This window comes from Balearica regulorum, chromosome 4 (assembly GCF_011004875.1).
Source record: "Balearica regulorum gibbericeps isolate bBalReg1 chromosome 4, bBalReg1.pri, whole genome shotgun sequence".
Classification (NCBI taxonomy): Eukaryota; Metazoa; Chordata; class Aves; order Gruiformes; family Gruidae; genus Balearica; species Balearica regulorum.
The window spans coordinates 16,746,261-16,765,032 of record NC_046187.1 but is presented as its reverse complement, the minus strand read 5'-3'; the positions used below and the strand labels follow the sequence as shown (position 1 = coordinate 16,765,032).

Genomic DNA, 18,772 nt, shown 5'->3' with positions numbered 1-18,772 from the left:
AGATGCTGCAGATGTTCAGCTATTGATTTTCCACTGCCATATCTTCAACCGTGCATCAGCATGTATGTCATACAACATACCAAAGGATAGAATCTAAGGTTTCAATTAGATGACAACTTTTACTTTATGCCACTTTTGTCATACTATGCCAGTTTTTAGGAGAAAGCTGTCCTTCAGCTCTTTGGGCGATATTCAGTCATTGGCTATATTTCAACAATACATCAAATGAATTGTGCATAGAAGACGAATGTATTATAAGAGCATGCATCACATTGTTCATTTTGCAGATCCCCATTTGTTCTTAATCTTTGGAATGTAGTAGTGCCTTAGAGGACATCGTCAGATAATGGTAGTCCAACTTACAGTATTGCAAAAAAAAGAAAGTAAAAGAACCATCCTAAAATTAAGCAGCAGTGTCGAGAATCCAGTAACATAAGTAATTCTGACACACAGCAATAGTCTGAGGAAAATTGAAGCACCTACAAAGCTGGAAAATTTATTGCAGCCAGCCAGTGCTTAGCTGCCATGGATGGCAGAAGAACATACAAAAGGATTAGTTTACAGTCAGGTCTGGGAAGCAGGGCACAAAAACAGGACTGCAGAAGCTTGGGAATTATGCCCAGTTCTGCTACAGTCTTACTGGGCAACCTGAATAGTTGTTTCATATTTTTTGTTTCTTCCCAACACTGAGTTTTGACTATTCCTGACCTGGTGTTACAACACGGATGTTGATGGGAAATCCAGGTTTGGACTGTAAATTCCTCTGGGCAGAGCACCATCCTGTGTGCTTGTGCAGTGCCTGGCACAATAGGGCTGGTATCTCTGTGGGAGACTGAAGGCATTACTGTAATATAAGTATCAATATTTTGATCATCTGCCTTATTTCATCTGTTATCTCACAATTGTTTAGAGTAATTTGGACATTTGTTTCCTTTGCACATTTAAAATGGTCCCAGGGAGACTTCAGTGGATTGAGGTTCACGGATTATGTGGACCTGATTATTCAAATTCGCTGCACCTGCGGGGGTTTCTTTTGATATTGCTTGTTTCAAACTGAATGTTCGCTAAATACAATGAATTTAAAATATGGGAAAAATGAATTAAATGAAAACATTAGAACTGCATCTAAGTTTATAATCAGCATGATATGGGGGATGGAAATGAATGTGGAACCCAGCTGAACAGTGTGTTGGCATAAGAACTCTTGACTTACAGCTGTTCCTTTGTTCTTTTTTGTTAGTTTTACAGCATTTTTTTTATTGAAAACCTTACTTTGCATGAAAGACAAATTCATACTAGAAGATTGTTTAGCTTTGTGCATCATAATTTAAACAGAGTGAATTGAAATCCGTTAAAGTTGCACAGCATTCTGATGGAGTGGGCAGTTCAGCCTAATAGGTCACTTCTGTTCAAAATTAAAAACTACTCTTTTCTGAAATGTAAAAATCAACTTAGAAATATTCTTACTGTCTAGTAAGGCTAACATGTCTTTAATACCAGAATTACTGAGATAAAAGAAGAAGATAAAAATCCGTTACAAGAACTATACGTGGAAATTGTCTGTAAATAGCTTCTCTAGACATTGTGAAAGAATGAGAGATGGGAAAGAGTGGAAGACTCTGGTAAGCATTCCTAGTCTACTGCAGGTAGTTCTGAGGTTCTCCTAAGGCATGGCTTCAACTGTTGCTTTTTGCACAGAGTAACTGGTGAGGAAGGCCACCACCCACTTTTGCTGTGAGAGCATAGATTAATTCAGGTTGGAAGGAACTTCAGGATGTCTCTGGTTCCACCTCCTGCTGAAAGAAGGCTTAACTATGAGATCACACCAGGTTGCTCAACATTTAATCCAGTATGAAAACCTGCAGGAATGGAAACTGCACAACCTTCCTGAGAAGACTGTTCCCCTCCTTCACTGCCCTCATGGTCAATAAGTTTTTCCTTTTATCAAGTCAACATTCTATGGGTTTTTTTGCCTGGGATATGGTATTTCAAGTTCCAGTGCTTTACCTAACCTGAAAAGATTCAAATCTGTGTTTCCAGCCTCTCAGATTAATCTCATAATTGTTGTGATGTAGGCTGTTTGGGTGGGTTGGACTGTATTACCTGTTGAAATTGTTGTGCTGGGCAGAAAGGACTCCACAAATCACTAGAATAGAGAAACAGATCTAGGGGCAGCAGGAGTCGTCTCGCAGCTAGGGGAGAAAGGAACGAGGAAGAAGAGATATTCGGTTTCTGGTCCATAGTGTAATATTTGCTATTATGCATTTCATGTTAAATAGCCACTGGATAAAGTACATGACCAGAAACATAACCCACATTTCTTGCCACCCACAGGAGTATCCTGTTTACTGCATTAAAAAGTCATGTCATGGTTCTGGGATTTCATTTCTTCCACAGTTTCGTCTAATGAAGCTTGAATATTTTTTGCCAAGGTTGTGCAGCTTAAACAGGAAAGGGATCATATCCTGTATAGCCAGGTGGTGAGAGATCTATTCAAACAGATGGACTTTGAGCCTCCTTCCCTTAAGGTGGTTTAGCCAATCAATGCTTTAGCATCAGTGCTTTGATCGCTTGCCTGTTACAGAACAGAAAGCACTTTCAGTAACCCCTCTCCTGGACATCTTAGTGAAAGTGATCCATATTCGCCACTCAGTGCTTAGCTCCTTCCTGTAGCTACGTATCAGCCCATGCTCACAGAACAGCCGCTGAATGGCTCCATCATGAGGCAGGTTTGTTCCCTGCCCGGTTTGTGAATTCGGTTCAGGCTTAGGTATTGAAGTCAGCCCTCATTAGCTTTAATGGCAACCGTGTTAGATGAACAGTAGAAGTGTCTTTCCCACCAACGTCTGCCCCAGGTTCTCCAATTTGAAAGGGAATTAGAAAACACAATAACAAAAACATCTCTAATTTCTCAGGTTATTATTATTTTTCTTTCTTCCTTCCCACCCTTTTTTGATTGCCTGTTCATTTGTTGCAGAAATTGCAGTGTGCAAGGTGCAGAAGTGTTAGGGTGGAAGGGTTAGTCTCATGGCTCACATGAACGAGTGCCACTGCGGGGGACCGGGTTCCTCCCCTACCTTCACCACCGTGTTCTAATGGGATCATCAGCAGATTTCTTCAGTCAGAGATTTCAGAGATATTTTACAGATATTTTCTGTTTATGGACATGCTAAAAGCTCATGTGTAAAGTACAAGTTAATAGGGGCTGTATTTGGAACGTGTGCACTGCTACATAAATTACAATTTCTTTCCCCCCCACCCCCCTCCAGAATACTTAGTTGTGTCAAAGCAGGAACCCAAATTAGTGAATATTTAGCAAAGTGGCCTTCATCTCTCTGTGCTTCAATTATATGATTTCTTAGAGGTGTTGGGAGGATAGATTAATTATAGTGAGAGCTGAGAACACCACAAAAAAAGCTGAGAAAACCACAAAAAAGCCTATGAAGAAATTGGTAATTTTGTATTCAGTGCAGGGTTTTGATGGTGTGTGCTAAATAAGGACTGGAATCAAACATAGAAGGATGAGGATAAAAAGAAAAACTGAATAGCTCCCCATTCAGTTAATGTCCATTTTATACACTGAATGAGTCCTGTAAGGGGGGGGGGGGGGGGAATGCAACATTGGTTCTCATATTTTATAACTTTTCAGTTCTTGAATCTGTAAATTTAATATTTGTGTAGCATGAGATTAGAGAAAATGCACAGCAGAAATAGCACAAAAGAGTGTTCTTCCTTGAGGACATCTCACAGATTTCATTTAAGCAACATATAAGAGTTTGTGCAAATTTTTATGTACAAAGAGCTTTTGTTATTGTTGTTGTTAGTGCCGGAAATGAAGCCGCTCGTTATCAGCAAACTTCTCAGCAGCTGCCCAGCCAACAGGCTACCACGTTTCCTTGTCCAGCTACACGGTGCTGTGTACAGCAAGTACGTCTGGGAGTAGTAAATAAACTTGGAAGAGATGTAATATTCCTCAGCGGACATGATGGGCCTGCCTTTTTGTGAAAAGGAATTGAAGCGTGGAATTCAGATACATGGGAGCTTAATTTTTAAGCTTTATGATTAGAGGTAGAGTCTTTACTGCCCTCACCTGTACTCCAACTATTTAAGTCTCCTGTGTGAATCACAGTCCTCTCTGGAATCAAAAGGCAAAGGAAGCCTCACTTTTTAATTTCTGCCTGTCAGTCACTTGAGCAGAATTGATGACCCATTCACAGGGATTTACTAAAGCTACACAGGCAGGAACCCATTTGACAGGTAAAGGAAAACTCCCTTTTTGTTTGGTACCTTCGTGGCTGTAATTAACATTTCTGTTTTGTTCTAATTATAGTTTTTGTATCTTAGCCATTATGCTAATGGTGTTGTTCAGTAGTATGTGAGATTGCATTCATTATCACTGGTGAATTAAACCTTTATTAAAGAAAAATTCCCCCAGGCCTCATTCTGAAGTTAAGTAATTATTCATTTGGTTTTATCCTGGCAATTAGCTTATATACTGTAGCACTCATGACTGAGTTTCTATACCTCCCCAGATGAGATTAACCCACCATGGTAAATAAATGCCTAACAGCTCCCAACATGTTGTTTTAAGCGCATTATTATATAGCAAAAAAAAAAAAAAAAAAAAAAAGAGTCATCATTCAGTAAAATAGCTTTTGAGTTCCTAGCAAGCAATACAGTCAGAAGGAGATTGTGCTGGACATTTGGGGCTCTGTGGAGCAACAGTAATAACAAACAAGTTTATGAAGCTCTCCAACAGAGCAGTTAATTCTTTCTTCAACTGCAATGACTTCCTTGGTCAATATGCTTCATAACTGAGATATGCACTCTACTCAGCCGTGCTCACGTTGTAAATCAAGCCTTCTGAGAGCTTCCAGACATAAATAAATTTCCTGGATAATGTAGCCTAGCTCTCAGTCATGAGAGGGGAAAAAAATATTGAGGAAAATCTTATTCTCCCACCCCTACATAATAAAAATAATAATTTGTGAATGCCTCACAAGCACTATTGAATTCAACAATACTTCCCTGAAGAAAACTGAGGTTTTATGCCTATTTTACCACCAGAATATGGAGGCATGGAGAAATTAGGGATTTTCTAACATTCACACAAGAAATCATCAATAGAAATGGATTCTAACTGTGATTCCCCTGTGGCCTAATCAGATTATTTACTTGTGTTAACAGTTTTCTCTCTCAAACCTCTTTTTAGCACACATTCAGTTTAGAGATCTCTTATAAAATGTGAGTCAAATGCATTTGAAGTCTCTTTTTACTGATCTTATGCTGCTCTACAGGGAGAGGCAAACATTGTCCTGCCTTTAATTACAGCCACAGTTTCTAGAAGTATTTTTAAATGGAAACACCTTAACAGTATTAAATTAATCAATCTAGCATCCTTGATTCCATATAAGGCTTCAGTGATGGCTCATATATAATCATTGCATAAGGTGAATCCTAACGTGCTACCACAGCGAAAACATTAATCAACTACCTGAGAGTTTTGCCTCAAGAAGTAATTTAGGATTTGACCTTGAATTTGGTTAGCTAGTATATATGAAATGCAGGCATTACCTCTACTGTGTTGTGAACCCAGCAAATTTGCACAGAAAGGAAAAATTAAATGATGCTTATCAAAAATCAGTGTATACTAATCTCCTGTTTATTCTGGCAATATCTACCGTATACCCACAGGATCTAAGAACCACCTTAAACATCTCCACTTTCAATTCCAAATGCAAGCTGCATGTCATTAACCTTGGATCAATATCAAACATGTGAAGCACAGCAGACATAAAATAAATAAATGAAAAATAATTTTGAAAACTGCCACATAATTTTCCCATTGGGGAAAAAGAAACCAGAGAAAAAGAAAAAGGGAAACACAATGCTGTTCCTGTCCTTTAATGCATGACATGAAAGTATTGGACTTCAGATTCTGAAAGGTTATCTGCCTCACCTGCACTACTATCAATGGAAGTTGCATGCCTAAATATATCTGAGTTTCTGGGCATCAGCTCCATGCAGCTGAAGGTAGGATGAAAATCTGGATAGAATTCAAGGTCATTAGTAAATCTTGTTAAATTATGTATTATATGTGGAGTTATAGATCACATAACACAATACAATATTGCTTACAGTAGGTGTTATCCCACCTCTTGGGATACTAAAGAGGTTCCTTGATTAATATTCATAAGGTGTTATAAAATAATAAAGTGATATATAAGTGACAAATATTATTGTACTCTACTATATCTCATTAATCTAGTAGGTTTGAATTGTGTACTGTGACTTCCACACAGAAGTCATTCTCCTCCAAATGTGCTTTACAGACCATTGCATCCATTGAGGGTTTGGTGGAAGTATGGTGCAACGATCAGGGAGGTTCAACTTCCAGGCTTTGCTCTTAACCATTTTGTGGAGTAGCAATTACATCCCCACGGAAAGAAAGGTCTCACCAATAAAAAAGAAATTGCAGATATGACCTGTTGATCAGTCCAAAAGGAGTGCTACCTGCTATTCAGGTGGAAAGGGAGGAGTAAACCTGAGTTTCAGCTGAAAAATCATCCCGTCAGATTGCATTAAGAAGGCTTCCATGTTTAATCATGTGTCAATTGTCTCGCAGCAGATGTTTTCTGCTTACCAGTAAATCTGTTTTTGATTTCCACAACAGCAAATCAGGCTTGGTTTTCATCCCTCCTGCATTATTAAAAATTATGCTTTTGTGGTAATGAAAATCCTGAAGTCCAAATTATTTTTTTCACTGATGTCTATTCAAGTGAAATGCTGTCTGAGCCCTGACCATCCAGTGTTGGGATGCCAGCAGATAATGCTGTGCCTCAGGACATCCAATGCCGTTGTGCAAAAATGAAGTAGGTTTCCTCCATATATAAATTATCCACAACATGATACTCCTTTCAATCATGGCCCCTCAAAGTTCTCCAAAAAAGAAAGTGGAAAAGACAGGAAGAAAATTAAGCTCCAGAATTTTCCACTGCTGAAATTATCTTCTGGACAGTCTTCTGACTCTTACCATTGATTTTTGTCCCTGCAAGAATGGGAGACCTAAACCTGCATTCTTAACTGAAGAGATATATTTAATAAAAAAAAAAAGCTATTGAGACAAGTGGTATTCACCTATCCTTTGATGATGGGACATCAGAGCAGCCGAGGTAGGCAGTGAGCTGTTAGGTAGAGCCTGCCAACGTGTTGATTCTGTTTCCAGACACTTTTGCCTCTACCAAGAAGTCCATTAACTGCTGTGCGTGCTTCTATTATGGCAGATTAAGTTTTACAAACTTATTTACTTAGCAAGAGTGATTTTTTTTTTCTTTTGCAAGGGGAAAAAAGCACTTCTGTTTACTTGTTTGAAAATTGCTTTCTTATTGAAATGCTGAATTTCCGTTAGTTTTGTCATAACTCTACTCAGTGTAAACAGGAAACATTTGCACTTTGAATCAGTATATCATATAAAAGTAGACGATATTTCAGTGGGACAATTTTGGACATGTCTGAATGCTGCGCTGTTTTATGATGGTACTATGGAGGAGATGCTAGGAGGTTGTGACAGGAGTGAAGAGGGTTTGGTTTGAGCAGTTTATTGCCTCTGGTGGACACTCCAACAGTGAAAGTTGTGCACATTATTTGAAATTGTTGTTGTCAATGAATAACTGTAAAAACCACATGCAACTGGAGAGAAAAGAACTTTAAAGATGTTCAACGTTAGCTGATTTAATTGGTTGGTGAGAAGCGTATTTCTTTCAGAGGTCCATGTGTGTTATTCAACTATATCAGCCTTACGTTAGAGCAATATCTAACGAAGCTGTTCGTTGCTTTGCATCACTTTCTGCAGTGGTGATCATAACAACATATAAAATCATAGCAACAGTCTTTAATTTTAAATTAATGGAAAAAATTTCTTGTTAAAATGAGATATGTTGATTTTCTGTTAGGCTCCAAGTCCTTGAGTGGCAAACTCTGAAATAATGACTATAGAGGTTAATTAGGAAAAGAGGCCTTGCTTTGTAGGGACAGGTCCCCAGTGCTATTGTCTTCATGAAATCTGATCATCTTGAGGAAAGCTTCCAGATATTCCAGTAAAAAGATGCTAAAATATATATTTATTAATAGCCTTTAGAAAAATGTTACCTTCACATTTTTTATGCCATTGCCTCATTCGCATCTGAATCACATCGATTCTCTGAAATGTTCGGAATACAAACATTGGTTATTTTCACAATTCCTTATATTTACTAGATAGGAAATTCCTTAAAATTTTAAGTTCTTCATTCAGGCTGCTCTTCAGCTATAATACGCAGCGCTTTTAAAAAGATAAATTGGAAAAACTATCCATTTCAAAAGAGTATTCCAGAATTTACCTAGAACAGGGAAGTCCAGAAATCCAATTACTTTTTATTTTTAGAATCCTTTTAGGAAGGTAGTCTGTAGTAATCTTGAAAATATTGGTGGCCACTTGACTTAGGGGATCTTAATTTTGCAGGATAGCAAACCTGCTATCTGCAGTTAGGGCATAGAGGATATTAGTCAAGTTTTCCCCTGAAATTTCCTTTGTAAATAGAGTGAAAGTTGGGATATACTCAGATTCTGCTGTCATAACTCTTGACAGATGTTGGCTTGAGTAGTCACCGTTATAAAATTTTCTGAAAATCTGCAAGTTTGTTTCACCTGCATTTGGGTCTGTCTCCTAAGTTTCTAGGTATACATCCATGCATTTACTCCCACTGCAAACGTGAAGAGAGTATTAGGAAAGTTTTAGTAAATTATCAACACTACTTTTTATAAAATTTGAAAGCTGTTTCCGATTTCTGCTGACATGATGAGAGCTAATCTGCAAGAAAAAAGATCACAAGATGCTGTGCATATGAGCAGAAGGGCATGTTTTTATTCCTGGCTGATACCTGTTCTTCTCCAGATTCCCTTAAAAGGAACTAAGCAGAAATGATACCATTCTTGTGTCTTACTGAAGCACATTTGAGTTCCATTGTAATAATGACCAAACTAAGCTTCTCTATATGATGCTGGGAATGGATTTCCTGAAGAAACAGAGATAAAAATAGTTTCAAATCAGGACAAGCTTTTGCTTACTCTTTCCACAGTCAGGTGAAATAAGACTTTAGAAGGTTCAGAACCAGGAATGAAAAACCTGCAAATGACTTTGCCACAGGCGAATGCTTAGTAATGTTAAAATATTTTTTAAAATTTTTTGTCATATTATTTTAGGAGGTCGCATGGTCAAAAATAGAATTTTCAGCAGGTTGAAATATCAAAGCATATTTTTTAAATCACTTTGACATATTAGTGTTTTTATTGCACATACCACGGTAATGGTTTGCTGCCAGTCAGACACATTCTGCTTGCTTTATTTACACATTGAGGTCAATGAGATTCCAAAGCAGGATTACTCATTTGTCCCTAACAAATTTAGATTTGCCAGTGAACTGACCTATGTTGTCAGCAGGATAGTCTTAAAGCAAAGATCCTGAGTCCGTGCTACATGAGTTAAAGGGGTTACTAGTATAATGGTAATAACAACATCTTTGGTAGGCCTACACTCTTTGGTTTGTTTGAAGAGTACCAGTTGTTATGACAATATGATATTATAACAATAATATTGCTAGTGGCATCTAATGTTGTTGGCATTTTAATGGCCTCCTTTCCATTTCTGGAACCCTGACTCATGGTTGTAAATGGTCAAGCCTCTTGCATTGCCTGACTGTGCTGCCAAACTGCAAGCTCAGAATGACTTTGAATCCTTTGGTGATTCTTGTCTGTTTGTCTTTTCTACGTGGGTAACCTTTGTTTCAAGATTAGTCAACATACAACAGGAAATACAAATTTTAGACCACTTTTGTAATTCCCAGACCTGGGCTTTGTAATTCCCTAACACCTGGCTTAGGTGTTAGGACCACAAGAACTTGTATTTTTGCAGTTTCTGTCTACATACCATAAATGTTATGGTTTTAAATGTTTTCTTTTCACAATTTACCCATGGAAGGTATATTGCTTCCTTTTCAGTGCTGGGTTAACATAAAATATATATTAGCCTGGAAGAGATAAATTACTTAATGTAATTTCGTAGCTGCAGTCTTTGTCATACTCAGAGGCTTGTTATTTAGCCATCCAATTGTATAACCAATTGTTCCCATAATCCTCAGCGTTAAAGAATGACGTTTCCATGGTAATCTTAGATTTTGTAAATGCTTATCATTTCTCTAAATGGATAGCTTAAATAAATAAGTGATCAGCTATCTTGTAGCCAGAATATACTTTATTGGTATAAAAAAGCAGAAATATACCTTTGTTATAAAAATAGACTAGTTTGTTCAGCCATAATAAGTTCACAATCTGCAGAATCATGACCCTACTGATAGTGTTAACAAAAGCTTGCTCCTTAATTATCTGCATTGCATTCAGCTGCTGTTTCCCTCCTAAACTCAATTATAATTCTAATAGCAGCTGTGCTGCCATTGTTTGTTGCAATTCATTTTAAAGAAGTTTGATTGGATGTCATTGGTCTTTTTGACTAAATGTGCAAGGTTCAAAGTATCCACTGCCACTAATAGCCCTCATCTCATCTCAAGATTATACTAATTATTTACATAATTATATATTGTCCATTATAGAGCTATTATGTATTATTTCTAAATGATAGTTCTCCATCAAAGATGTTGAACAAAAGAATATATATAGTTTTATTGTCCTTACACATATTTCAGTGTTGGTGAAGATATGCTTATGATTACTCTCTGTTTCTGTGTTAGTCAACAATTGAAATATCTTTCTAGTACATTGGAAATTTCTTAGAGCATCCAGGAGTCTCTATTGCTTTCCATTATGACTCTTCATTTATTATTTCTTCTGTACATCTATGTCTGCAATGGATGTGATCAGCAAATACTTCTACAGGGACAAAAATGTCCTCTGATGTCCTTCAAGTTTTGTTGTCCTATTATATGACAGATCTTAGTTTGATGATTTAATGTAATAATTACAACAGCTAGTAGAAATACACTTTATGATTATCACTTATATAATTGTAAAAAGCCAGCTCATCTCTAGTATAATATAAGAATTTATATGTTGGAATATTTCAGGTCATTTATACACGAGTAGACAAAAATAAATTAAGAAATTGCTATAGGTCTTGGATTTTGGATTGGATTCCATGTGTGGAGCTAGTTCTATTGTCTTTATATCACTACTACAAACATAACTTTATTTCAGGATAACTCATATATGTCAACAAAAATAAAACAGTAAAAAAAAATAATCTTTGATTATATTAAGGAAAGGCTATCTGTTTAGACACAGAAATGTATTTCTTTGATCTAACACAAAGGCAAGGCCTTGAATTCTGCCTCCTTATCATGGAAATGATGATAATGGTCATCTGTGTGTATGTGGGGCATCAAAGGGCTTGGTGCCTTTTGAAAACTCAGGAGTGTCAGTATATTAAATCGTGAGAGCAGTCTTCCAGTTTTTTTCTGTTTGTTCTTTCTAGTATCTTAAATGTTGCTACCCCTACCTCCCCAACAACTCCACGCAGCATTAAAAGAACCCTGTTGGAGTTGCAAAGTCAAGTGATTTATAGTTTGCACATCAGCTGCACTGCATATGCAAATTGGCCTCTACATATATACATAGCATAATGGTCTTCAGTTGCAAAATCATGTACATATTTGGGAGAAATTGCTGCCCCATTCAGTACAAGAGATTCAGAGTTTATGGCAAAAGAGATTGCAGTCAAGACTCCTCCATTTTTTGCAGCAGCTAGAAGGTACATAGCAAATGATGATGAGAATTGCAGGGAGAGAATGGTTTTGAGTGTTTGAAAATTGCCCACAGCAGCTCCACAGAGTTTCTTTTTGCTGATAGTTCATTTATGTAAAAGTGTTTGCAGAGGTGTTCAGTATTTTTGGATGCCTGACTTGGGATCTTGATTACTGATACGCAGAAATGCTGAGGATTCAGAGCTAGAACTGATTAGATTTCTGCTGCAGCTTGAAGCTTGTGTTTAAAGCATATAAAATGTTAGTAGAATGCCAAACACTCTGAAGACGAGATCCAAGATGTCTGAGAGTTCATGGATAATCTCATCCTTAAGACTGTTTTGATCAGATTTTAAAATGTATTTGCATGGCTAGTGATGGCCATAGTCTTATATAAGAAATTTCAAAAGCACCTGTGTGCTGGAAATGAAGTGTTTTAGCACTTTTGGGAAAACTTTTAGGCTCCTTCATGCATTTTTGGGTACCTATTTAACTGTGAAAAATCTGATCCTATGTGCCTTAGCTCCTCAGCAATAAAATGGCCGTAATAAAACCCATTCCTCCCTCAGGCTGTTGCAAAGGTAAATTTGTTAATGTCTCTGAACATCTGATACTCTCATGATGAGTCCCATGAAGAAGGTAACATGGAAATTAGTAATTCCATCTTCAGCTCAGAGCATGAGTACTGTATGGTAATCAAGTCCTGGGATAACACACTGAAAAAGGAGACAACAAAATACCAAATAGCTGCTCATAAGGTGAACACCGTCAGCTTGGTGCAGCGAAGGAGACAGGGCTCATGTGGATCGTGAAATTAAGGACCTTATCATAATGAACATGCAAAAGGCATTCCTAATGCTTGAGTAGTACTTTGACTTTGCAACCTTAGTAATGATATCAGAACACACAGGGTTCTTTTATATGCAATATTCCATAAAGTTTTGGTTTGGGAAAATACATATATCTAACTTATAGCTCTGCCACCTGTTATTAATAGAGTCTTCCTAAACCAGAGGCGATACAAGCTTTATTGCACCTCAGGCTGTCATATATCTATATTAGGGGAGTGATGAATGCACTTTTTCTTTTTTTCAGAGTTGACTACCAAATACTTACAATTGAAATCCTCTGGAAAACAAATATGAATCTGGATAATGAGACAAGTCTGCCATGTTGATGAAAATAAATGTAAAGTTTATTCTAATAGAGCTTCAGAAGCACAATCCATTTAGAGAGTATTGTATATCTGTTCCAACTATCTCATTGTATGGAATATGAAAACGTATTTTAGAGTTATGCATGGCATTTCACATTGAATCCAAATTTTAATCATGGTTTAAGATTTAAAGGGCAATTTCATAAGAAAAGAAAATCCATATTTTTAGTGTGAAATCTATCCCCCCCCCCCCCCCCTTTCTTTTTTTACTATGTTCTTGATATCTGCATATCTGGACCTTTGGTCTAGACTTGGAAAATTCTGTGGATTTCCTTAGATTTCTGTTCCAATACTATCAGGTAATTATTTTGTGGGGTCCTTCATCTTGTGAATGTATTTCTGAATACTTACAGAAGGTAACCAATATGTGGGATTCATGTTCATTTTAGTCTTATTTCTGCTGCTTCATTTTTGTCCAGTGGGTGAGGAAGAGTTAGCAGTTATACCATGCTACTCCACTTTGAAGCAAAAGCTTTTAAAAGTCTTATTTTTGTCCCGTAGGTAAATATTTTAAAATAATTCAAAATTAACTGAGGATTCTGTTTGGTTCCACAGGTTGTTTACATTTTGACTTGAAAAAGGGAAGGAAAAGAAATAGAGGGGAGCAAAATAAAATCCCAGGGTACACCATTAAGAAATTGCCCTTTTGAGATTTCAGCCCAACCTGCATCTGTTTTTCTTGTATATTATTCTAATCAGCTTGGATCTCTCTTACATTCCTGTTTACATTTCTTTTTAGTATATCTTTCTGATTCCACATTTTTTTCTTCTATTTACAAATTAAATGCAAAGTGGTGTGTGGTGTAAGGTACCAGACATAGCTTGCTTGCTTACCTCTGAAGCAAATAACCCATAGAATAACTACATGTATTATGGAAAAAATGGCAATACCTTGTATTTCATTGGAATCATAGTTCAGAAAATACAGATGAATATTCAGAAGTAAACCTGTGTTTTCTAATAGCAAAGGCATAATGTTTTAAGAAAAAATAAAATCTAGGATGAGAATAATTATAAAAGTAAAAAAAGCAAGCAACAATGGATGTATTTTTACAAATACATCACTGAATAGTTTTTGAAAGAGATGCAGCACTAATGGTAAGCAAACCAAGCATGCATTCTAATGTTTATTATATTATTGGTCATTCTAATCAAATGTAGCCATTCTAGCCTATTATTTCTCTTACATTGAAAAGAATTATTATTATTTTGTATTTTAAAAAGTGATAAGCATACATATCTCTGCACTTTTTAGAAATTCTCATTGAATACAGATTAGCTAACAGAAGTGAAGTCTTCAAAATGGATTATAACAACAATTAGAAAATTTCTGAATAGCAGTAAGAAATAACGTAAGAAAGACATGCTGCTGTGACTTTTATAGTCAGGTGATACAGATCCGATTCCAGTAGTGGGAAGCATTTCCGTTTTATAGAATTACAGACCAAATGCTCTAGTCCTTGCAAGAACACTCACTCACTGCTTGTGGAATGGGGTAAAGGATGTTAAGTTAGCAACACCATAAGTCTGCCTAGTTGAATTTGCACATCTTAATGGATTGGTAAGGTATCTGTGTTCCTTCTGGTTCGTGACCTTGCTTATGCCTGGGATTATCTGCCTCACTTTTAAGAAGCATAAGAATTATTTTTCCTCCACCAGTTTGCAAAAGGTACACCCTATATGCTTTATTCCACCATATATATCAGTACAACAAGAGTTAGGACCTGAGTCCCTAGTCCAGACCGAGTGCATACTTACAGAGTTTACTTGTGGCGCATACAGGAAGCTATGACATGCCAGAAAACAGGGTATCAGTAATGAAGAAGCAAAAGTAAAATGGTTTGTCTGACTGTTCATAAAATGGCATGTATGTTCACCTAAAGAAGGAGCTCTAAAAATGAGTACAGTTCAATTGTTTGATTTTTTTTGAAAGATATATATGTGTATTTGTTAAAATGGAGAAAATTATTTATTTTTTTGAACTTTGTGATGTATTCTGGAAAAGATGAACTCATTATTTATCCAAGTACTTTAGGGCTAAATTAAAGAAGGAATCAATTTTTTGTGTGTTTCCCGATAAACCTGGCTGTTCTAAGTGTTTCTGTGTTTGCTGGTTTCTAGTTCCCATGTCCTGTGGGAGCAAAGAGGAATCTATTTTTATCGTTTGATTTTCAACATGAGAAGCTTCTTGTATCTGGCAGGGAAATGACCTTCCTAAAACACTGCAAATCAAAACCTGGCAGTTGCTTCTTAAACTGTTTTTGGAACTGATGAGATTGTAGACCCGATCCCTATATATGAATATTCCAATACACGTGTGCTAGATCTATGTTCCATCTGCTGTTGTATGTTGTAAGTCTTTTTAATGTACTCAGCGTGCAATTTAAAGCCTAGTATTTGAAAATTGCAAGGTGGTCTAATGTAAAACGTTTGAATGGTATAAAGGGACTTTACCAAAATAAAGTTTTTCTGCCCAAGTGCTGGGAAGCAAAGAGGAATTAGACCGGTTGATTGTTCCTCCTGAAGTCTGATAAAAGGTGACTATTGTACTTGCTGGCACCTGTGAAAGTCTTAAGGCAGCCTGATTGTACTAAGGGGCTGAGTGGCAGCAATAGCACTGAGAAGGAGCCCTGCGTTCAATAATATTTATATCATAGACATGCTCTGTCCTTGCCAACTCCTATTTCTGTTTATCACCCACCTTTCAGCATGCCTTTGTAGCAGGTTGCAAACTGACTGCTTTGCTAGCTAACTTGGCAATTCAGATTTGAATTCTCTGTTCTGTAATTCATCTGGTAGGTTGGCTGGGTTTTATTTTTTCTTTTCAAAATAGGTAATATGTTTTGTCATTTCCCAGCCCTGGGACCTTGGCTGTTCTCCATTAGTTCTGAAGAATAATAGCCAGTGGCTCCAACACTATTTCTGCAAGTGCCATTAGCTCGCTGGGATGAATTCCATCTGATTTCTGTGAATTTTCTTTTGTTGCAATAAACATATTGTATATTTAAAGATCAGTTATTGCATTACTTAAGAAAGCCTGGGCAAATCTGTTCTACCAAATTTTTTAGAAAAAAGGGTAGGAATGTGTGTGTATTAGTGTCTGGATGGCGAGCGAGAGCTGGATTTACAAAGGACAGCTGAACTGCTGCAGTGATTCTGGGGGACAGAAAAGTAACGTATCACAATATCAGCAGATGAACTGGGCAATGATATGTTTTGGGATGTTGCACACAAGTGAATTGTCTTTATAAATAATAACTATTAATAACTACTCATTTTAAATTGGAATAGTGATTAAAAAATCTATTTTTAAAATTCTTTTTATTAAAATGAAAGTGCTTCTTGTTTATAAACTTGAGCCTTCCCTAGTACATTTGCTTGGTTAGTCCTGCATCTTAGGTTCCGAGTCAAGTTTTAATGAACTTTGTTGTCCTTTCTCCTTGTCATGTATTGTGTACATTTAATTATGATATCGAAGATCAATGATTCTTACATTTATTTTCCTAGACTGTATCACTTGATGACATGATTCTGAAATGCTTTTTTAGCAGTTTTGCCCTTCAGCTGTAAATTGTGATTCTGTACTTCTTCATTAATGATCTTGGCGTGCTTACATAACTACTTAAGAGAAAATATTAAATGTAAGATCGTTCCATTAATTTAAGAGCAGGGACATTCTATTTAGACTCCCCTTTCCTTGCTCAAGGAGTACAGCATTTTTCATTTTGATAAATGATTTGCCTTGTTATAACTTTTTTAACTAATGGGTATAGAAAAAAACCCTGTTAAATAAAAATGGTATGACAAAAAAAGTGTGACATTCACTTTATTTTATACAGAAACAAATGAATGTAACACAAAGTGATTTTATTGAACTGTAACAACAAAACATTGGAAGTTCAGTGCTGAATTGGCCTTGAAATTTATTCCTTGTGTAATTTAGATCCCTTCGCCTCCAGACATAGGTTCAGATGGTTAAAGACCAAGACTGCTAGCAATGCAGCACTATAAGGCACTTGGTTCATTTCCCTTTTCTAAAGGGTGCAACAGGTCTTCTTACTCTGAGTGTCAGTGTCAGCATCCTGGACATGGGTTGCATTTGGATGTTAATCAGAAGGGAAAATTACCCCCCACCTCCCACCCCCAAAATGCTTCCAGAGAGGTTATTCTAATTGTTGCTACAAAAAGGTCATATCCAGAAATTTAGATCACTTTAACTGTTTCTGCAGTCAGGAACAAGGCTGTGGTTTCCAAGGAAGTGAGCCCTCCATATGTGAGTGCCAAAGCTCCTTGGTCTCATGAGAACTAATGCTTTCTGAGTGCAGCAGAAGCACATCCGTGAGGTGCACTTACAGGATCAGACTCCTTTTTCATGTCAGAGTTGCTCCATTTTTAAAAATAAGTTATGATCAGCTGCTGTTGAAGATCAGTGTATAAAGTGTGGTGAGAATAGTTTCTTACTTGAAATTTTAGCTCTTTTTTTTAATAGGTTACTGTTAACAAATATTTCATTTAACCATGTAATTTAATGGTCTAACTTCAGGTGTGCTACAGTTTGTGATCAATAAACAGTATCAAGTATGAAATCTTCAAAGAGGCTGAAGAACAATTATACATGCATCTCCCAATAAATTTTTAATGCCTTTGAAAATTTTAGTCGTGCTTATCACTGGACTCTACTCAGAAAAGATTGAACCACATTATTTAGTGAGTGTCATTATAGAAGACATCTGCATATTGAACTAACTGAAGTATTAGAACAGAAATCAATTAAATCTTTCCAAACTGGACACCCTTGTCCTGCTTTTTAATCACATCCAGCAGCTCCACAGCTTATAACCTACATACATTGTCAACCTTTTAACATACAGAAGTTGACAGTTCTATCCTAATGTGTTACAGTTAAGTAATACAAGGAAATCTATGTGCATAGGTTATTACCTTGCCCGGCAAGATAACAGAGCAGATCCTCCTGAAAACTATGCTAAGGCGCATGGAAAATAAGGAGATAATTGGTGACAGCCAACACGGCTTCACTAAGGGCAAATCGTGCCTGACAAATTTGGTGGCCTTCTATGACACTGTTACAGTGTTGGTAGATAAGGAAGAGCAACTGACATCATCTACCTGGGCTTTTGCAAGGCATTTGACACTGTCCCACACGACATCCTTGTCTCTGAGTTGGAGAGACATGGATTCGATGGATGGACCACGTGGTGGATAAGGAATTGGCTGGATGGTCGCACTTGAAGAGTTGCGGTCAATAGCTCAATGTCAAAGTGGAGAACAGTGACGAGTGGTGTTCCTCAGGGGTCAGTACTGGGACCAGCACTGTTCAACATTTTTGTTGGCGACATGGACAGTGGGATCGAGTGCACCCTCAGCAAGTTTGCCGACGGCACCGAGCTGTGTGGTGTGGTCGACACGCTAGAGGGAAGGGATGCCATCCAGAGGGACCTTGACAAGCTTGAGAGGTGGGCCTGTGCAAACAGCATGAAGTTTAACAAGGCCAAGTGCAAGGTCCTCCACGTGGGCTGGGGCAATCCCAAGCATAACTATAGGCTGGGTGGAGAATGGAGTGAGAGTAGCCCTGAGGAGAAGGACTTGCAGGTGTTGGTTAATGAGAAGTTCAACATGAGCCAGCAGTGTGCGCTTGCAGCCCAGAAAGCCAACCATGTCCTGGGCTTCATCAAAAGAAGCGTGACCAGCAGGTCGAGGGAGGTGATCCTGCCCTCTACTCTGCTCTTGTCAGACCCCACCTGGAGTA

The 18,772-nt window shown here is 37.3% G+C and overlaps 1 protein-coding gene across 1 annotated transcript in view; it reads left to right on the top strand.

The window, feature by feature from the left end:
• The window catches only part of IQCM (IQ motif containing M), a 126,109-nt gene that overhangs the window by 65,756 nt on the left and 41,581 nt on the right, over window positions 1-18,772 (top strand).